The sequence below is a fragment of the Mizuhopecten yessoensis genome, unplaced genomic scaffold, assembly GCF_002113885.1.
Source record: "Mizuhopecten yessoensis strain PY_sf001 unplaced genomic scaffold, ASM211388v2 scaffold6459, whole genome shotgun sequence".
Taxonomy (NCBI): Eukaryota; Metazoa; Mollusca; class Bivalvia; order Pectinida; family Pectinidae; genus Mizuhopecten; species Mizuhopecten yessoensis.
This window is the reverse complement of record NW_018406560.1, coordinates 66,020-89,569: the sequence shown is the minus strand read 5'-3', so window position 1 is coordinate 89,569 and position 23,550 is coordinate 66,020. Positions and strand designations below refer to the sequence as shown.

The following is a 23,550-nucleotide window of genomic DNA, read 5'->3' as shown; positions in this document are numbered from 1 at the left end:
GCACAGAATAACCCAACTCTCCTTAACCTACAGGAGCACAGAATAACCCAACTCTCCTTAACCTACAGGAGCACAGAATAACCCAACTCTCCTTAACCTACAGGAGCACAGAATAACCCAACTCTCCTTAACCTACAGGAGCACAGAATAACCCAACTCTCCTTAACCTACAGGAGCACAGAATAACCCAACTCTCCTTAACCTACAGGAGCACAGAATAACCCAACTCTCCTTAACCTGCAGGAGCACAGAATAACCCAACTCTCCTAAACCTACAGGAGCACAGAATAACCCAACTCTCCTAAACCTACAGGGGCACAGAATAACCCAACTCTCCTTAACCTACAGGGGCACAGAATAACCCAACTCTCCTTAACCTACAGGAGCACAGAATAACCAAACTCTCCTTAACCTACAGGAGCACAGAATAACCCAACTCTCCTTAACCTACAGGAGTGAATCAGCTTAAACATATACATGTAGCTTTCTTTATGTGTAACCAGATGGCCCTCGAGGAAACAGAACACCACAGGAACAGAACCTAGATATTTCAGAAATATATAACAATCAAGAGGTCTTACAGGCCTGCATCACTCACCTGGTATTAATCTCACAATTGTAACCTTAAAAGTGGACTAATATAAAGATACAAGCTTAATATCAGTATTTATGACTCAGTCATTCAAAGAACCTGTTAATAGAATTTGACCCCTGTGACCTTGAAAGAAAAATCAAGGACAGTAACTCTAACAAACTTTATAGACCTTCATCCCAGCATCAACATGTAACATTTAAAACGCTGCAATAACTCAATCATACAGCTGCTTTCCGAAAAACAACCACAGGTATATCAGCTTCTGCAGCCGATCAAAACAGCTATCTGAAGCCGATCATAACAGCTACCTGTAGCCGATCATAATAGCTACCTGTAGCCGATCAAAACAGCTACCTGTATGTAGCCAATCATAACAGCTACCTGTATGTAGCCAATCATAACAGCTACCTGTATGTAGCAAATCATAACAGCTACCTGTAGCCGACCATAACAGCTACCTGTAGCCAATCATAACAGCTACCTGTATGTAGCCAATCATAACAGCTACCTGTATGTAGCCAATCATAACAGCTACCTGTAGCTGACCATAACAGCTACCTGTATGTAGCCAATCATGACAGCTACCTGGAGCCGACCATAACAGCTGCCTGTAGCCAATCATAACAGCTACCTGTATGTAGCAAATCATAACAGCTACCTGTAGCCGACCATAACAGCTACCTGTAGCCAATCATAACAGCTACCTGTATGTAGCCAATGATAACAGCTACCTGTATGTAGCCAATCATGACAGCTACCTGGAGCCGACCATAACAGCTACCTGCAGCCAATCATAACAGCTACCTGTAGCCGACTATAACAGCCGCTACCTGTAGCCAACCATAACAGCTACCTGCAGCCAATCGTAACAGCTACCTGTAGCCAATCATAACAGCTACCTGTAGCCGACTATAACAGCCGCTACCTGTAGCCAACCATAACAGCTACCTGCAGCCAATCATCACAGCTACCTGTAGCGCACCATAACAGCTACCGGCAGCCAATCGTAACAGCTCCCTTTAGCCATTCATAACAGCTACCTGAAGCCAATCATAACAGGTACCTGTAGCCGACCGTAACAGCTACCTGTAACCGACCATAACAGCTACCTGCAGCCAATCGTAACAGCTACCTGTAGCCGACCATAACAGCTACCTGAAGCCGACCGTAACAGCTACCTGCAGTATCTATCAGACTTCATTGACCTTTGATGACTTTAGTGTCCGACTATATCATTTTTTTAAAAGTGACTTTCAAATGAATTTCAAAGAATTTTGTGCTGACCTAACTTTTCTGTGACCTCTGACCCCAGATACCATTTGACACTATCAACGCCATGCTGACTATAAAACGTGAGCCTCTAGACGTCCTTGCCAGTAATTTCTGGCTGTAGTACAACACATTCATTTTTTATTCAATCTCAGCCTATGTCTACATTGTTACACCAGAATTCTATGTACCGCGGTACATCGGGCTTCCTCAACGCCACCAGATGGAGGCACAGACACACCAAAACATGCAAAATGATTATTATAGGAATGCACAGTGCCAGGCATCGGAGGCCGTCACAAACCTGGGAAGGAAACCCGCGCCATACACACACATCAAACATTAATGATATATTAAACCATTTTTTTGGACAATAAACATTTACTTTGATTAGTTTTATTTCCAACTGCCGCATTGGAATGGGAAAAATTAAAATATGTATCATGGCAAGCGTTTGAAATGAGGGCACATGGTCTTAGCGGTGCATGCCACAGATTTGTGAGCTCAACCCCATCAGGGGGGCAGGGTGAGCTCAACCCCATCAGGGGGGCAGGCAGCAACGTCTGTGGGTAACTGTTATCACACCAGCACTTATCATACAGCTTCCTTTTGTTTCAAATTTCTATTAATAATCCAACAATACTAAATGAAACATCTGCAGCCAAAATGGACAGGCTTTTTAGAGTACTATCAGCTACATTCAGGCAGAGAAAATTCAGTTCAATGTTTGGTGTGACACATATAAAACCTAACTGTGCTATTTATGACCCTGTCAAAGAAAATATTTCAGGGACATCAAACTGTTTATGAAGTTCTGGCTGAAACAAAACCTTTGTATAAGGAACACTGGGGTTTATTATAAAGACGCTTTTACTGTAGAGAATTGATTTCTTTAATCTGTTGGAGTTTATAATATTGCTGATGGTACTGAACTTAAAAGATAGGTTGTAATGTGTTATTCACATCAAGCAGGTTTCACGGGTTCTGTTCACTTTGGACAGGTTTTATCATACCAAGGTGTTGGTGTAGTTAGTCAGGTTTTATTTTAACAATGTTTGGTTCACTTAAGGCGGGTTCTATTTTAACAAGGTTCTGTTCACTTTGGACAGGTTTTATTTTAACAAGGTTCTGTTCACTTTGGACAGGTTTTATTTTAACAAGGTTTTGTTCACTTTGAACAGGTTTTATTGTATTAGGGTTTTCCTAGACCAGCTTTACTGGATAGTGTTCACTTTACACAGGTCTTAATATATGAAGGTTTATTTCACTTAAGACATGTTTTACTAGATGTTTTCACTTTAGAAAGTTCGACTGTACACATAAGTTGTAACCTTTGACCTTGACCCTGTGATTGAGTTAGACCTTTAAACTTGAACCGATGTTTAAATTTGTACCTGAAGTACATAAAACGTCCTTGCAGGGTCAACCAGTGCACAGAGGTGAGTGGGTGTGGTCGGACGTCTCAAGCCTAATGTATTATTGATCAAACTCACAAACCTGAAAACCTTTGTCTGGTGACTGCGATCATTTTGTCTTATTAGTCTATATTGGATTTTAGAGATGGTTCGAGTGAGTTGATGCCCAATTGTCCACATCTACAATAAAAAGTGCCGCCTCCGGACTTGTGAGCCAGGTCTCGGAGCTTGTCAGTAACACGATTCTTTAGATATTTTATTATTTCATCAAGGATCCCCGGGAAGCTGCATCACCGAGGAGTATCACCTTTACATGTACCGCTACTAAATTCAATGCTTCCCTAATAATAAAAGCAATCTTTGTATTTCTTGTCTGGAAACATTTTTACATTCCAAATTGGTGAAGAGTAATTGACCTGGGAGGATGACTCATGACAATAGAATTGGTCCCTATTGTTAGCCAATGGATTGTGGCAGTCGTCTGATCCAGCCTGTGTACCAACAACTACCTGTAATATATAGAGAGAGTAAAAACATAGAGGTACAATATAGGTGTTAAACAGTACACAGGGGTCAAACTGACCCTGTACCACATAGAGGTCAAACAGACCCTGTACCACATAGAGGTCAAACAGACCCTGTACCACATAGAGGTCAAACTGACCCTGCACCACTACCTGTAATATAGAGGTCAAACTGACCCTGCACCACTACCTGTAATACATAGAGGTCAAACTGACTCTGTACCACTACCTGTAATATAGAGGTCAAAATGACCCTGTACCACATAGAGGTCAAAATGACCCTGTACCACTACCTGTAATATATAGGTCAAAATGACCCTGCACCACTACCTGAAATATACAGGTCAAACTGACCCTGTACCACTACCTGTAATATAGAGGTCAAACTGACCCTGCACCACTACCTGTAATATAGAGGTCAAACTGACCCTGCACCACTACCTGTAATATAGAGGTCAAAATGACCCTGCACCACTGTAATATAGAGGTCAAAATGACCCTGCACCACTACCTGTAATATAGAGGTCAAAATGACCCTGCACCACTACCTGTAATATAGAGGTCAAAATGACCCTGTACCACTACCTGTAATACACAGGGGTCAAACTGACCTTTTAATTGATAATTATAGGTTTAGAGTTAAGTTTATTATACCTGTAAAATTAAGCAGGAAGTTAATTACACCAATTAGATTAAGACAATATTTTTACACCTACAAAATGAACAGAATGCTGACCTTTTCAAGCAGAAATGCCAGATCTGACCTTGAGGCAAACTTGATGGTTCATAGATATTTTCTCATATAACATTTAACAGAACAACATAAGTCTTGTTCGTCTATACTGGGAGAAGGTTTGACTGTGGACACCACTGAGTAGGCACCAGACGATCAATTACAGGTGTTCCCCCTTCCATCATGTTTCTTATCCCTAAACTACAAGAGTTACACCTATACACTAGGTTCAAGTCGAGTTCTGATCTATGATGTTAAACACTATCCAACAAAATGTCAGACATGCTGATTTTATGGCTAAATGTTCACTATTATGTCACATGACCTTGACTTCAAACGTCCCATCTAAAAAAATATCTGGTGTACAGTTTTTGCAGGTAACGTCTTGATTAGATCTACGAGATGATGAAGAAATATATCCCATAATAGTCCTACTGAGATGTCACTTTTATCCTTTGGAATTTATTAAAAACCTCAACATTTAACCTATTATTACCTCAGCAGTTACGCTAAAACCTGATTGGTTATAAACTTTATCTTAGGGGTTAACCTTTCACCTCAGAGATTAACCTATAACTTGAAGAGTTAAACTTCACAGGTTAACCTATGAACGGGTTGTCAACATATAATTTGAGATGTTAACCTATTGCCTGATAGGCTAACCTATAACCCGATTTGTTATCTAATTTCCCCAAAGAATTAACTTACAACCTGAGTTGTTAACTGATAACCTCCGGGGACAACTTATACCTTAGGGGTTTATCTATATCCCAGGAAGACCTTAAAATTCCAGAGAATCTTACGTAATTATCCATGCAGCACTAGAGAAGTTAAACACTGATATTAAGGTAAAATAATAAATCTATCAGTAACTGTTGTTTACTTGGCAGTGATGAGTCCGTTACTGATGCTGTATGGTATAAGACATGTGGGGTGCATTCATATTTTCTGTGGAGGAATAAATCACCATCACTTCAGATTCTATCTGGGCATGTCTGGCATTGTTAGCTTGATAAGCAATAAACAAGCAATGGTGTTATGTATAATTTCTAACATTAAGCTGATCAGACTTAGGGCCAGACCTTCATCAATGGATATACAGCATGTACATGTATTTTGTGTAAGTTGCTCTACAATTAAAGTAATATGTTTGGGATGTATAGAGTCTGTCTGCATAGGCCTCCAGAGAGAACATGTTTAGCCAGACACCAGAAGTTTTATTGGGGTGCTGATCAAATAGGGTTTAACATTAAAACAAACCATTATATCCAGTTCATCTAAACTAAAACTCAGATTCAAACTTTTATGTCATCGCTGAAATACGTTCCTCTTATAAGTCAGAGATCTTAACACTTCAAGTGTCGATCTTGTGAAGTTGGATTTTTTCAATCCAAGAAAACTGCAGTAACTTTGAGTGTTGTTAGCCTTCTCCATAGATCACTAAATGTATGTACTTAACTCTACTACGGGGCAGAGATTTAACACCGAAAGCCTCATCAGCAACAAACAAACTGAGCTATATATACTCAAATCTGTAAATCTTAAGAACTGCATTCTGTATGTCAAGTTTCCTTCATATAACACCGTCTAGGTCCCAGAGTTCAGCTTATGATTAGCTAGAAGCACTAAACAAATCAGACACGTCCCAAAACTAAGATACACTTGTGACATCAGAGAAACTTCAGGTAAACTAGAGATATCAAAGACTCGACCCGTCTCTAAACTCAGGTAAACTAGAGATGTCAAAGACTCCTGTCTCTAAACTCGGGTAAACTAGAGATATCAAAGATTCCTGTCTCTAAACTCGGGTAAACTAGAGATATCAAAGATTCCTGTCTCTAAACTCGGGTAAACTAGAGATATCAAAGATTCCTGTCTCTAAACTCGGGTAAACTAGAGATATCAAAGATTCCTGTCTCTAAACTCGGGTAAACTAGAGATATCAAAGATTCCTGTCTCTAAACTCGGGTAAACTAGAGATATCAAAGATTCCTGTCTCTAAACTCAGGTAAACTAGAGATGTCAAAGACTCCGGTCTCTAAACTCAGGTAAACTAGAGATGTCAAAGACTCTTGTCTCTAAACTCGGGTAAACTAGAGATATCAAAGATTCCTGTCTCTAAACTCAGGTAAACTAGAGATGTCAAAGACTCTGGTCTCTAAACTCAGGTAAACTAGAGATGTCAAAGACTCCTGTCTCTAAACTCAGGTAAACTAGAGATATCAAAGACTCCTGTCTCTAAACTCAGGTAAACTAGAGATATCAAAGACTCCTGTCTCTAAACTCAGGTAAACTATAGATATCAAAGACTCCTGTCTCTAAACTCAGGTAAACTAGAGATTTCAAAGACCCTTGACCCAAACCACAGGTAAACTCAAGATTCCAAAAACTCCCGTCAAAAAATTGGTAAACTCAGACTATCAAAGAGTTATGTCCCAAACCTTGGTCAACTAGGAATATCATCAAAAAGAATAGGTTCAATGTCCTTGAGGTTAAAATTGAGGTTGAACTATATCCCATTAGACATCTAATATGTATGTCCCTAGAGTCGACCTGTTTATGTGAAGAAAAGAACATTCACCTACAACAAGTACCTTTAGAAGCCCCATCAAACACCCATTTCTGTAGTTCTCTCACACAAAATGGAATATCAATAAAGAATATTTACTGGCCACATATTGTTGTGTGTATTCTAACTATGTCTAGTGACTTGGTCACATCCAACTGTTAATTACCAAAAGATCTCCACTGTCAACATAACGGCAATTGTCAACATGATGAGAGGTGATGACCGAGGACCAAGTCCCCTATAGTGCACTGTACATAGAGAGTGACACCAAAATCACAGTATCACATCAATGTCTGCAGGAGCAAATCGTAACCGAGTCCCTCACAACTGGGGAAATTACAAATAATTGATCTGTCACCCAAAACCCCTAGTTTCAACAATTTTTATTTTTAATGAGAAAAACAGCTTCCAAATGCATTTAAGCCAGAATAATTGCAAAGTTTCTCTCTCCTCATCTGCGACAAGTCTAGTCGACTTTTTGTTCGGGGTCCCCCACAGGCTTGTCCCAGACAAAGCTGTGGGAAGGGTAACACAGTGGCTTTGTGTCACTTCCTTTGGTTGAGGACAGATGACCACAGCAAAGGTCATTCAGGTATACAATTACTGGTGAATATTTAGAAGCTTTAGAAATCAAGAAGCTAAATCCGTTAAGAAGTTGAGGTCAAGCATGGGGAACATTCCCCTAATGAACCCCACTTAAGATGTCCTCTGTCTGGCTAGGAATTCTATTCATTAGGCTTTGACAGGTACATTACTCATCACAGATCAATACTACAAACTCCAGGACACTGTTTTCTACCAGCCCACTCCTCTGTTAACAGTTAGTCTCCCTACCATCCTCCCTGTCCCTATCAGAGCCTGCATCCCTTGCAAATCTGTCCTTGTCTCTCTCCAAATGACTTCCCCTTTGAGCCTGTCTATCCCCCCCCCCCCCCCCCCCCCCCNCCTATCCCCCCAACTACCACTTACTACAACTCCCTCTCCTTATCAGAGCCCCCTCAAACCCCCAAAGCCCCACTTCCCACACACCTAATGGCAGGGCCAACCTATTCCTTTTTATAAAAGCCTGTACTCACCCCCAGCGGAATCGGTCCTTTTCTGTCTCAAAATAATATCCCCTCTCTAACAAAACCAAACTATCTCCTAACAGCTTTAATGCAAGTGACCCCTTACTTTCAATTGCCCATGTTTGCCTCCAAGTGATACCCCTCAAACCTTGACAGTCCTATCTGCCTCCAAGTGATACCCCTCCAACCTCGTCAGTCCTTCTCTCCCTCCAAGTGATACCCCCTCCGACCTTGTCATTCCTTCTCTCCCTCCAAGTGATACCCCCTCCAACCGTGGCAGTCCTTCTCTCCCTCCAAGTGATCCCCCCTCCAACCATGGCAGTCCTTCTCTCCCTCCAAGTGATACCCCTTCCAACCATGCCAGTCCTTCTCTGCCTCCAAGTGATACCACCTCCAACCATGGCAGTCCTTCTCTGCCTCCAAGTGATACCCCCTCCAACCATGGCAGTCCTTCTCTCCCTCCAAGTGATACCCCCTCCAACCTCGTCAGTCCTTCTCTCCCTCCAAGTGATCCCCCCTCCACCGCTTCAGACATTAGCAGTCCCTTTCTGCCTCTTGAGAACCTCTCTGTTTCTGTGTTAGCTGTCAATCACATCCCTAGAGTCGTAGAAATGATCTCACACCCATTGAATGTGCACTATCAAATTTCTATTGATCTTATTCTGTCTGGTTTTCATTTTGTCAATCACGAATTACATTTTCTAAAAACATTCATGGAATTCTAAATATTCTTAATTTCAGAAAAATCTGCATACAGCATCTGTATCTAAAAAATTTTTTTTGTAAATTTCCTATATGAAATGTGAGACAATTTCTTTATCAGAATTAGAACTATAAGATGCTGGTATTGTATTCTTTACAGCCCATCAACACAGAATAGCTCATTAGGGCTAATTTATATATGCTCATTCACATGCATATAGAGGCGTCACGATTCACCGCGATTATTTATGTTCGATTTGATTCAAGATATATATTTTTCAGGATATTCGATACGTCACAATCTGAATATTAGTGTGCCGCTTCAACCGAAACGTCTGTGAGATGTTCAATTTGATTGGCCGATCTCTAAACCCTCAGCCAATTGGCTGCGAGGAAGCAATTTTCACAAAGCATTCATAACAAAATGGCAGACCGTGGTAAGGAAATGAAAATTTGTGATGCTCCGGCAAACTTCAAAACAAAAGTGTGATAAACACTGCAGGTTTCCGTGTATCCACGGCTTATATATCTCATTTTGTTGATATTTTATAATAAAGTTGTATCGAATAGAAATAATCGAATCGTGGTACAAACATCGAGATACGTATCGAATCGTGGGTAAAGTGTATCGTGACAGCTCTACATGCATATCAATTCTTTCTAAAGAAAATTGTAGAAACAGCTCAAAAGTATTATTGTTGGAAAGACATGACTGATTAAATTAATAACGAGTTGATGTATTATTGAAATTGGCCCATTTGTTAATTAGTTAGGTGTTGTCAAGACAAATGGTCTAGGACAGCCCTGTTTGTCCTGGGTCTAGAACAGCCCAGTCTGTCCTGGGTCTAGAACAACCCAGTCTGTCCTGGGTCTAGAACCTGTCTGTACTGGGTGTAGGACAGCTTTGTCTGTTCTGGTTCTAGGACAGACCTGTCTGTTCTGGGTGTAGGCCAGCCCTGTCTGTTTTGGGTCTAGGACAGTCCTGTCTGTTCTGGGTCTAGGACAGCCCTGTTTGTTCTGGGTCTAGGACAGTCCTGTCTGATCTGGGTCTAGGTCACGTCTGTTCTGGATCTAGGTCAAGTCTGTTCTGGGACTAGGACAGCCCTGTTTGTTCTGGGTCTAGGACAGCCCTGTTTGTTCTGGTTCTAGGACAGCCCTGTCTGATCTGGGTCTAGGTCAAGTCTGTTCTGGGTCTAGGACAGCCCTGTCTATTCTGGGTCTAGGACTGCCCCGTCTGATCTGGGTTTAGGTCAAGTCTGTTCTGGGTCTAGGACAGCCTTGTCTGATCTGGGTTTAGGTCAAGTCTGTTCTGGGTCTAGGACAGCCCTGTCTATTCTGGGTCTAGGACAGCCTTGTCTGACCTGCTGCAGAAAGGATTTAACAGTGTGCAATGTTCTTAATTGTGTTACTAAATCGTTACTAAGATTGACCTCGTTGTAAATTGTAAACTCTGTTCCGCTGTTCCAAATGTTTGATTGATCTTGACTGCTTGACCAAACCACTTGTTTTCTATTGTGTTTTTGATTAATGTATATAAGACTAGATGTCCTACCCTTACAACCTGTAATTACTAAATGTTTGTGTGACCTTGGCCTTCCTATGACCTATTTATCAGGTCTAATATGTCAAGGAGAAATCCTGCTGGCTGACAATTGTTTGTCGTGTTTATCAACAATTGTTGTGTTTATCAATGTAAGAACAGGAATCGTTCCTGATAAAATCACCCCCAGGGGCGCAGGATGAATAGTCCCACCCCCCGGGGCGCCAGGTGTGTCACTGACCACCTATACAATACCTAAGTCGTTTGAACTTGTAACACAAGGCACTTGTAACACCTGGAGCTAACACATGTAGGAAAACAAACCTGTCAATATCTATAAAACATCTCTCTTTAATGTAAACAAATCACTTCTGTGTTAAAAAAATCCAATCCCAAAATCTGAAATCAGCTCGTAAATATCATAAACCAGAATGTTTCTGGTACAAACCACAAGTTTATATGTACACCAAAAAGTCATCAACTAATCCAGCCACAAATTTTAACTATTGCATTAAAAAAAGTAATAATTTTTATATATCAAGAAATTATGATATTATAAACTTACAGAATGTAGTTTTATAGGTAGAACTTTAAGCTATCATCAGAAAGTATCAAATCTCTATGCCGACACTGCGATGCTATTTTAATCGCTGAGGCTGTTCACCTGGTACTCTGGTTTTGGAATTTGGCCATGAAATGAATTTTAGGAGCCAGAAAGTTTAACAACTCCAATTTTAGGTGTTCTGCATGGGAAGGCACCTATATTTACAGAATTAATCCACACATATGAATAAGAATTGAGATCACTTCTCTACACAGTAGTCAAAAATGATTTTCTACGTCCGCCATACTTCTTACCATGTTGTCAAATCTCAACATCTTCATCATCACCTAACCTCCCCCCCCCCTCCCCCATCTCCTTACCGTTAACTTCTCTCCGAATCCCCTTTCCCATGAATATCCTGATTATTTTAATACTTTATACATCAGATTTATCCTTCGTCTTTTCTAGTGCCTTTCAAACGACTTCATGAATGAAAATACATTTTCTTGCACCAGCAACCAATAGTACACACAGAGAGAAATATCCTGTAAAAGTTATCAGACGTGAAATCTTCCAACCATCCAGATTATATGTTAAAGGTCTCCGAAACATAAAATGGCTGTAACCTTAAGAAAAGGGTCATGTAATACACACACATACACATGCTCCCGGTGCTGCACTAAGCGTTAGGGGAGGAAATCCTTGCCATCAGATGCGAGCTCTCCTGTATTAAGTCTGCGATGTGAGCTCTCCTGTGTTAAGTCTGCCTAGGCCGACTTTGATGTGTGAACCCTGTGGGTACATCTCTAAATACTTTCCATCAACAAAATGTGCTACACTAATTTTGTGATCATGAATTATCGACAAATCTGACTTGGTACACATTCACCTGTACAGGTGCGTTTGGTTTTAGCACTTACCTATCTATACAGATAAAGCTGGGGTGGGGGCTAGGATTGAGGGGTGTCATGGTAAATGGTTAGGGGCAAGGGAAGGGAGAGCGAGGAGGGTAATGGAGGGTGACAGAGGGTAAGGGAGCGGAGAGCGAGGAGGGTAAGGGAGGGTAAGGGATGGGAGAGCGCGGAAGGTAAGGGATGGGAGAGCGAGGAAGGTAAGGGAGGGTAAGGGATGGGAGAGCGCGGAAGGTAAGGGAGGGTGACGGAGGGTAAGGGAGCAGAGAGCGAGGAGGGTGACGGAGGGTAAGTGAGGGGAGAGCGAGGAGGGTAAGGGAGGGTGACGGAGGGTAAGGGATGGGAGAGCGAGGAGGGTAAGGGAGGGGAGAGCGAGGAGGGTAAGGGAGGGTAAGGGATGGGAGAGCGAGGAGGGTAAGGGAGGGTAAGGGATGGGAGAGCGAGGAGGGTGACGAGAGAGGTGTTTGGCAGGTATAATACATGACAAATGAGCCCTAACGAGTACTTACACCTGGGAATACTACAGGTAGTGCACAAGTTCAATCAATCAATTTATTTTTTCTAGTTTAATAGAATATGTAACACATCTGCCATCAGACAGATGAGGTTTGGTAGATTCAGGAGGGGGAAGGGGTACTGGTCTGAGTGGGCAGAGAGGGATACAGGTCTGATGGGGGCAGAGAGGGATACAGGTGGGAGGGGGGGCAGAGACGGATACAGGTCTGATAGGAGCAGAGAGGGATATAGGTCTGATGGGGGCCGAGACGGATACAGGCAGGAGGGCAGAGACGGATACAGGTTTGATAGGGACAGAGAGGGATATAGGTTTGATGGGAGCATAAGGGGAAAAAGGTCTGATGGGGGCAGAGAGGGGTACAGGTCTGATGGGGCAGGGAGGGGTACTGGTCTGAGGGGGCAGGTAGGGATACAGGCAGGAGGGGGGCAGAGAGGGATATAGGTCTGATGGGGCAGGGAGGGGTACTGGTCTGATGGGGCAGGGAGGGGTACTGGTCTGAGGGGGAAGGGAGTGGTACAGGTAGACAGTAGACACATGTGGGTAGATATAGACAGTAGGGAATACTAGGGGAAGGATATCTATTATACTGGCGTTGTGTACTCCATGCATCCCTGTGCTGGAGCAGAATACATGTTTACATTAGGACTAAATTAGTGCGTTACCTTTCTTATTACAACAAAAGCCATTTCCTCTGCTTTTAGACATCAAAGGTTCTGTTTGGCAGTGTAAGCTCTGTTGACCTAACCGGGTACACTAACTTGTTTCACACATTACAGGCACAGGGTTCAAACCCATTGACAACATTACATTAATACAGTCCCATTATCTATACCCAGCCATGAACATTTGTAAAAATGGTGTCATAAATGTATGTATCTATCACCGGAGATCAAAGCTATGCTGGGTACTTATATATCTCCCTTTTATGGACAGGAATCAGTGACTTATATATATATGTCTGTGGCACACAATCGCGGAATCTGGGGTTGTATGGGGCCAAGTCATACGATCTGGGACCCATAGATGTCGCGACAGATGAAAGAGGAAGTGGTAATGTACTGAAATTACCAATCAATATGGTATTTGACACTTAAATAGGTCCGGATGACTGCTATTACAATTCATATCTTTTTATTCAATCAGACACGAACATGCTGTTAATATAGATGATGGCAGAGAAATTAAAATCCATATCAACAGCTATAAAAAAACATAACGGCAATGAGCGGAGCGTACTTTGGGACCCTATCTTGCGACAAAACCTGCTGCAACTTCACAGCTAAGTGGTTCTGTTAAATCATTCTGGGTCGGTTCATTAATAAATAGACTTGTTCACCTCAGGGTACGGAGCCATTCATTCATACCTACAACTCCATCTATTTATCATCCTTGTTGTAACTACACAAATATTTCATCAACGTCTCAATTGTTTCTTTCAGACAATATTGGCTTTAAATATCTTATCAACAGAAACCCACGTCAAAATGATTTACATGCAAGCTACGTCAATCATTCATATCGGAATAAAAAAGCTGTTGGTATGGGAAAGTTTTTGGGACTGTTTAATGCATTATTAAGGAGAAATTTCGTTGTGTGGTCAGAGTGATGTGGTTAAAACATAGCTGTGAAGGGAGGGGAGCTAGGGGCTGCTGTAGGGGGTAAGGGCTAATACAATAGGGAGTAGTCTATTTATTAAGAATCTAGGTAGTCACACCTGGAAAAGGGGTGGGGAAGGGGTTGACACGGTAAGGGGGTAGGGGTTAACAAGTGTACAGGTAGCCACATATACATGCAACTGATCAATGGGGGAGGGGCTCCTACAATAGGAGGCACTGGTAAATCACTTGGGGAGCAGCACCTTGTCAGTACAGCCACTGTACCAGGCCAGTCAGTGCTACACCTCGCCTATCCTGTTACACAGGGTGCATTCTTACATATAATAATATCTCTTACCTATTATCCACATCTTTCACTTTGATTAAAAAATGAGCTGGTCTGACAATCTAAATTTACATTTATTGTTTACACATTTCAATATTCTTATTCAGTGATTAATATTTGTATTTATATTTGACAGTCTATTGATACTTAATTGGTTGATTTATTGACAAACTTCTTAATGCATTAGTTGATTCAAATTGTAAGTCATGACAGAAAACTAAAATGATCAATCCTTAACATAAGGACAACTGTCAAAATTCAAGGTCATCCACAACAAAGTGAAAGTGAAGGAGCTCTAAAACTGCAATAAAATGAAAATAGAAGTAAAGGTTATTTGACGGAACAAAGTAAAAAGTAACTCTGACAGGCCTTAAAGAACAAAATGACAGTTACTTTTTAAGGCCTCGAGGAACAAAGTGAAAGTAGCCCCAACAGGCCTCGAGGAACAAAGTGAAAGTAGTCCAAGCAGGCCTTGAGGAGCAAAGTGAAAGTAGCCTCAACAGGCCTTGAGGAACAAAGTGAAAGTAGCCCCAACAGGCCTCGAGGAACAAAGTGAAAGTAGCCCTAGCAGGCTGCCATATTTTCAGACTGTATTGGTAGCATGATAGCTGGCTCTCAAAACAAAATCAACATATTGATGTTATAACACTTGCACATTGTTACAGGAGGTCTTAGCAGTCATTAGATCTATCACTTCACAGCTTGTCTGCCTGGCTTGGCTATAATCCACACGTAACAACATATAACACAGTTAGTTCTAATACGGACTCCCTCAAACATCGCCAGCTTTATTTACCAGGTAAGAACACAGACTCTCTCAAACATCACCAGCTTTATTTACCAGGTAAGAACATGGCCTCCCTCAAACATCACCAGCTTTATTTACCAGAACACGGACTCCCTCAAACATCGCCAGCTTTATTTACAATGTAAGAAAACGGACTCCCTCAAACATCGCCAGCTTTATTTACCAGGTAAGAAAACGGACTCCCTCAAACATCACCCGCTTTATTTACCAGGTAAGAACACGGACTCCCTCAAACATGACCAGCTTTATTTACCAGGTAAGAACACAGACTCTCTCAAACATCACCAGCTTTATTTACCAGGTAAGAACACGGACTCCCGCAAACATCGCCAGCTTTATTTACCAGGTAAGAACACAGACTTCCTCAAACATCACCAGCTTTATTTACCAGAACACGGACTCCCTCAAACATCGCCAGCTTTATTTCCCAGGTAAGAACACAGACTCCCTCAAACATCCCCAGCTTTATTTACCAGGTAAGAACACGGACTCCCCCAAACATCGCCAGCTTTATTTACCAGGTAAGAACACGGACTCCCGCAAACATCGCCAGCTTTATTTACCAGGTAAGAAAACGGACTCCCTCAAACATCACCCGCTTTATTTACCAGGTAAGAACACGGACTCCCCCAAACATCGCCAGCTTTATTTACCAGGTAAGAACACGGACTCCCCCAAACATCGCCAGCTTTATTTACCAGGTAAGAACACAGACTTCCTCAAACATCACCAGCTTTATTTACCAGAACACGGACTCCCTCAAACATCGCCAGCTTTATTTACCAGGTAAGAAAACGGACTCCCTCAAAGATCACCAGCTTTATTTACCAGGTAAGAGAGAGCTATGGAGTGATCCCATGATCGTGTGTTCTACAAACCAAAGGGTTATACCCTGTAGATGGGGGTAGTTATAACCAGAAGTCTAACAAGTCTAGATGGGTATACAAATAAAGATAAGTTTGCAGACTGCATCACCTCTGACTTTAGACTTTTTCATCCCAACAATGACTTGGTGGGCAGAGGAAAGCTAAAACCCATAGACTTCACCATCCCAACACTGACTTGGTGGGCAGAGGAAAGCTAAAACCCCAGATTACACCATCCCAACACTGACTTGGTGGGCAGGGGAAAGTTAAAAACCCTATACTACACCATCCCAACACTGACTTGGTGGGCAGAGGAAAGCTAAAACCCTAGACTACACCATCCCAACACTGACTTGGTGGGCAGAGGAAATTAATTAAAGCTAAAACCCATAGACTACACCATCCCAACACTGACTTGGTGTGCAAGGAAAAGGTAAAAACCCTAGACTACACCATCCCAACACCGACTGGCAGAGGAAAGTTAAAAACCCTAGTAAAACCCATAGACTACACCATCCCAACACTGACTTGGTGGGGAGGGGAAAGTTAAAAACCCTAGACTACACCATCCTAACACTGACTTGGTGGGCAGGGGAAAGTTAAAAGCCCTAGACTACACCATCCCAACACTGACTCGGTGGGCAGGGGAAAGTTAAAAACCCTAGACTACCCCATCCCAACACTGACATGGTGGGCAGGGGAAAGCTAAAACCCTAGACTACACCATCCCAACACTGATTTGGTGGGCAGGGTAAAGCTATAAACCCTAGACTACACCATCCAAACACTGACTTGGTGGGCAGGGGAAAGCTAAAACCCTAGACCACACCATCCCAACACTGACTTGGTGGGCAGAGGAAAGTTAAAAACCCTAGACTACACCATACCAACACTGACTTGGTTGGCAGGGGAAAGCTATAAACCCTAGACTACACCATCCAAACACTGACTGGCAGAGGAAAGTTAAAAACCCTAGACTACACCATACCAACACTGACTTGGTGGGCAGGGGAAAGTTAGAAACCCTAGACTACACCATCCCAACACTGACTTGATGGGCAGGGGAAAGTTAAAAACCCTAGACTACACCATCCTAACACTGACTTGGTGGGCAGGGGAAAGTTAGAAACCCTAGACTACACCATCCCAACACTGATTTGGTGGGCAGGGTAAAGCTATAAACCCTAGACTACACCATCCAAACACTGACTGGCAGAGGAAAGTTAAAAACCCTAGCTGACTTGGTGGGCAGGGGAAAGTTAAAAGCCCTAGACTACACCATCCCAACACTGACTCGGTGGGCAGGGGAAAGTTAAAAACCCTAGACTACCCCATCCCAACACTGACTTGGTGGGCAGAGGAAAGCTAAACCCCTAGACTACACCATCCCAACACTGACTTGATGGGCAGAGGAAAGCTAAAACCCTAGACTTCACCATCCCAACACTGACTTGGTGGGCAGGGGAGAGTTAAAAACCCTAGACTACACCATCCCAACACCGACTTGGTGGGCAGGGGAAAGTTAAAAACACTAGACTACACCATCCCAACACTGACTTGGGGGGCAGAGGAAATTAATTAAAGCTAAAACCCATAGACTACACCATCCCAACACTGACTTGGGGGGCAGGGGAAAGTTAAAAACCCTAGACTACCCCATCCCAACACTGACTGGCAGAGGAAAGTTAAAAACCCTAGTAAAACCCATAGACTACACCATCCCAACACTGACTTGGTGTGCAAGGAAAAGGTAAAAACCCTAGACTACACCATCCCAACACTGACATGGTGGGCAGGGGAAAGCTAAAACCCTAGACCACACCATCCCAACACTGACTTGGTGGGCAGGGGGAAGGCTAAAACCCTAGACTACACCATCCCAACACTGATTTGGTGGGCAGGGGAAAGCTATAAACCCTAGACTACACCATCCAAACACTGACTGGCAGAGGAAAGTTAAAAACCCTAGTAAAACCCATAGACTACACCATCCCAACACTGACTTGGTGTGCAAGGAAAAGGTAAAAACCCTAGACTACACCATCCCAACACCGACTGGCAGAGGAAAGTTAAAAACCCTAGTAAAACCCATAGACTACACCATCCCAACACTGACTTGGGGGGCAGGGGAAAGTTAAAAACCCTAGACTACCCCATCCCAACACTGACATGGTGGGCAGGGGAAAGCTAAAACCCTAGACCACACCATCCCAACACTGACTTGGTGGGCAGGGGAAAGTTAAAAACCCTAGACTACACCATCCCAACACTGACTGGCAGAGGAAAGTTAAAAACCCTAGACTACACCATACCAACACTGACTTGGTGGGCAGGGGAAAGCTATAAACCCTAGACTACACCATCCAAACACTGACTTGGTGGGCAGGGGAAAGTTAAAAACCCTAGACTACACCATCCCAACACTGACTTGGCAGGAAGGAGGAAGGTATGACCTCAGATTAACATCATCTTAACTAGTGGGGAGGGGGACGCTAAGGCCATAGACTACATCATCTTTACATTGATTTGGTGGGGAGGGGGAAACGGGAGGGGGAAGCTAATGGCCACACATGTATTGATGGTGTGTAAAGTGTTATTATGGCTGGCCTGACCCTGCATGAGGAGAGACTATCACCCAAGTACTTGAGATCTGAAAGCAGTAGATAACAGACAGTATAGCACAGGTCAGTGTAGGTTTACCAGAGAGGGCCAGCAGGACTAGTAGTATATCACAGGTCACTGTAGGTTTACCAGAGAGGGCAAGCAGGACCAGTAGTATAGCACAGGGCACTGTAGGTTTACCAGCTGACCAGGGATTGACCAGAACCTGCTCATCCTGTTAAGTGTCAGTGACTCCACACCTGTATATATTGACCCTTTACTGGACATATATTTACACAAACACTGGCCTTCTGGTACCTGTGTATCAGGTTATCTGGGTAACACCTGTCACACCCTGCATGAGGAGAGACTATCACCCAAGAACTTTAGATCTGAAAGCAGTAGATAACAGACAGTATAGCACAGGTCAGTGTAGGTTTACCAGCTGACCAGGTATTGACCAGAACCTGCTCATCCTGTTAAGTGTCAGTGACTCCACACCTGTATATATTGACCCTTTACTGGACATATATTTACACAAACACTGGCCTTCTGGTACCTGTGTATCAGGTTATCTGGGTAACACCTGTCACACCCTGCATGAGGAGAGACTATCACCCAAGAACTTTAGATCTGAAAGCAGTAGATAACAGACAGTATAGCACAGGTCAGTGTAGGTTTACCAGCTGACCAGGCATTGACCAGAACCTGCTCATCCTGTTAAGTGTCAGTGACTCCACACCTGTATATATTGACCCTTTACTGGACATATATATACACAAACACTGGCCTTCTGGTACCTGTGTATCAGGTTATCTGGGTAACACCTGTCACACCCTGCATGAGGAGAGACTATCACCCAAGAACTTTAGATCTGAAAGCAGTAGATAACAGACAGTATAGGACAGGTCAGTGTATGTTTACCAGAGAGGGCCAGCAGGACCTGTAGTATAGCACAGGTCACTGTAGGGTTACCAGAGAGGGCCAGCAGGACCAGAAGTATAGCACAGGCCACAGTAGGTTTACCAGCGAGGGCCAGCAGGACCAGTAGTATATAACACAGGTCACTGTAGGTTTACCAGAGAGGGCAAGCAGGACCAGTAGTATAGCACAGGTTACTGTAGGTTTACCAGAGAGGGCAAGCAGGACCAGTAGTATAGCACAGGCCACAGTAGGTTTACCAGAGAGGGCCAGCAGGACTAGTAGTATAGCACAGGTCACTGTAGGTTTTCCAGAGAGGGCCAGCAGGACCAGTAGGATAGCACAGGTCACTGTAGGTTTACTAGAGAGGGCCAGCAGGACCAGTAGTATAGTACAGGTCACTGTAGGTTTACCAGAGAGGGCCACCAGGACCAGTAGGATCGCACAGGTCAGTGTAGGTTTACCAGAGATGGCCAGCAGGACCAGTAGTATAGCATAGGTCACTGTAGGTTTACCAGAGAGGGCAAGCAGGACCAGTAGTATAGCACAGGCCACAGAAGGTTTACCAGAGAGGGCCAGCAGGACCAGTAGTATAGCACAGGTCAGTGTAGGTTTACCAGCTGACCAGGTATTGACCAGAACCTGCTCATCCTGTTAAGTGTCAGTGACTCCACACCTGTATATATTGACCCTTTACTGGACATATATATACACAAACACTGGCCTTCTGGTACCTGTGTATCAGGTTATCTGGGTAACACCTGTCACCTAATTAACACAAGTGACACCTACGTTATATCATCATCATAAACAGCCATGCCAGCTAATTGCCACTAAAGATAATAGTGACAGCACGGTATCATCGTTACTTCATCGTCACCCTCAATTCATCTTTATTCATAAGACTTTCCACGACTCGCAGACTTTCCTCTAAACTTTTGACACTGTCTATAACTCACATGTAAGGGGGGTCTCCTACCTGTGTATTCATAGCTTGCAAACTTTCTGTTTTTAACACTTCTAACTTTGAGCATAAATTGTTGATAATCTTATCTTTATGCATCTTCCTACTTTTAGGATTTTTAACTTATCATTATAATGAGAATCTCTGGTCAAAGGTTAGTTTGTGTTGGTAACAGCTACAATATCGCATCAATATTTTGGCATTTGTAAGGGCCAGAATTAGCTAATTATATGTTCTCAGTCTTTTTACCTGTATACCTTGTAACCAACCTCAATCTTGCCCAAAATATCATTAATCTGTATCTGTAAATGAAGAGTTTTACCTCCATTATCAATGGTTTTCTTTACCTCTACAATCAATGGTTTTCTTTACCTCCATAATCAATGGTTTTCTTTACCTCTACAATCAATGGTTTTCCTTTACCTCCATAATCAATGGTTTTCTTTACCTCCATAATCAATGGTTTTTACCTCCATAATCAATGGTTTTCTTTACCTCCATAATTAATGGTTTTTACCTCAATAGTCAATGGTTTTCTTTGCCTCAATTATCAATGGTTTTTATCCATGATTTTCTAATATATTTGACCTCAGTGAAAGAAAATTTGTCAACGTCATTCATTTTAACAAACTTTGTAGCCTTTTGTCCAATTATGCTACTGGCGAAATATCGTCACCCTGGAAAAACGCCGGACGGATGGCAGACACCACACCATGGCATGTGGTTACTTGGCCCTTTGGGCCAGGTGAAAAAGCAAAATAATTATCTACCTAAACAGTAGGCGAACTTGTTTTATATTTTTACCTGCAGACACTGAACAACATACCTAAACCAGTATCTAACTTAAACATCAAACATTGATGGGCAAACAGTCACCGTTACAGTTCACCTAATCAAACTGAAATTTCTCCTGAACATACGGAGATAAGCAGCAGTATATATGTGTTATAAACGATGTGTTTACGGCCAAGGCTGGTGTTATTATTATACCTGTCTACCTTCTGTCACATACGTATGAATAATTAATGACACACGTTATGACAGCTTATTATCACATTATTTCCCGTTGTGATTAAAAACTTTGTATAATTTCATACAGAGATAACCAACACTTTCACAGGCTATTGTACGGCTATTCACAGTAGTTCTACCTAAATGGAATATGAGGATAGACTCCACGTATTGATTGGCCCTTCTGGCGACAGCCTGCGATATTTATTGACATATTGAGGAGATATGTATTGAGGGATAGTTATCGGGCCCTAAATGGAACGCTGTGATCACCAACTGTCCAAATCTGGCACAAAAGGGATCTGGTCTGCTCCTGCCTTGAACAGGACAGGCATTCTCCAGCCACTGACCAATCAAGTGCACCAATACCCATCCCCGGCAACAAACTGTCAGTGAGGTCAGGGGGGATATACAAATAGGGGACAGATGATATATATTATGGAGATACATTGTGAGAGGGGACAGATGGTGCCAGTAGGACCCACCCTCTTATCACAGGCAAACCATAATGAAATAATGATAAAGTGTTGGCGACTATTGTAGGCTGTAAGTGTGTGTGTTTGTGTTGGGATCAGGGGCTCTGGTTCCTCACACCAGCTGCCTGGCCTGGATACAGGTGGCTAAAATAGTTTTCAGTGGGGTTACCTCCTATACACCACCGAACTGCTTACATCAGCACTAAAATTAACCTAGGGCCCCAGGCTAGTTCTGTTTACGACTACTTATACTAGTGTAAGGGAACACAACCCGTTACACCAGTGATTCTGAACAACCGATGTACAAAGTCAATGTGAAAGTCGAATTACCTGGTATACAGTAGTTACACCATTGATAGAAGTCGCTACAGGCGATGATAAAAGAGCAAAACTTAGGCAAAAGTAGTCTTGCAGACAAACCACCAAACCAGCCGATCAACATCAGTCAGTTTGAACCATATACTAACTGGGCAAATAGCAGCCGCCTTTAACTCAAGAGTGTTAGATTTCACTTAATTCAAAGTAAGGCAACACACCTGTGCAGGTTAACGAGATACTATGGATCTGACAGGAATAGGGGCCATGCAGACCGACAGGTGATAGTTTGGTAACCATGGTGATTTAATCAAAGTCCTTATCTGGAGATCGCAGCCCCTATACTTTAGGGGCCATCAGATTTTCTAACTTATCTAGGTGGTGCTTGCATGATACCTTGAGCATACCACTTAACCCACACTTGAGAGTGTCTGCCAATCCAAGGGTTCACTATGGACAAGGAGCTGCACCTATAACAGTCTGTGCTAACAAGTTATGAAATTTACGTTGCATACAAATGTCAATAAAGCTTAATAACCTCGTTCCCCTCATTTTCCCTGTGCGGTGACACAATTAAATCACATTCGCCTCCTAGACTATATATATATATATCAGTTATGACCCGTTACATTGCAGACAGACACATATTATCTTTTATTTGTGAAAGTGTATGTTATTGTCCATGTAGTCCCTACATAAAACAGACCGTCGGTCTGCGACAGGTAGACGGCCAGCTACGCTTTCTTACCTGCTACGAGTTAATCTTAAACTGATATGCAATGTCTATAACTCGACTACCATAGACAGAAATGTCAAAACATTTATTAATTCAAATGATCTGGGGTCGTAGCTGATGTCTCTCTGTATGCTAGTGACAATTGAACACTACACTGTAAATGTCTGGGGTCTGTATCAATAACATAAATACCTCCGACACAACACTGTACACTTTTTTTGGTTTCTGTAACTGTTGTTGTACAAACGACCCTAGCGATGGTAATGCTATGTCTGACAGCTGATAATGAGTGTCAACAGCCAGCATATCACAGCTTACATTCTACTTGTACAGCTTTCTTTATGAAAGTGTTAAGTTTTTGACAGTTTGGGTCCTATTTCCTGCTATGGTTAAGTATGTAAGGTTCACCCTTAGACAATGGCATTTTATAATTCAGGCTAAAAAAAATGTTTTTCATAAGTTTTTATAGCGTTTTGAAAGAAAGTTTTTAAAGAAAATTCTCAGGCTGGGGGGTGGGGGTGGGGG

The 23,550-nt window shown here is 42.6% G+C and overlaps 1 long non-coding RNA gene across 2 annotated transcripts in view; it reads right to left on the bottom strand.

The window, feature by feature from the left end:
• The window catches only part of LOC110452198, a 64,568-nt gene that overhangs the window by 1,979 nt on the left and 39,039 nt on the right, over positions 1-23,550 (bottom strand). Inside the window, exon 4 of one of the 2 annotated variants that reach the window (XR_002463155.1) lies at positions 3,696-3,788. The exons of the other annotated variant lie outside the window; for it this stretch is intronic. This is a non-coding gene — a long non-coding RNA (uncharacterized LOC110452198). The remainder of the gene's footprint in view (positions 1-3,695; positions 3,789-23,550) is intronic. 2 annotated transcript variants of the gene reach the window in all.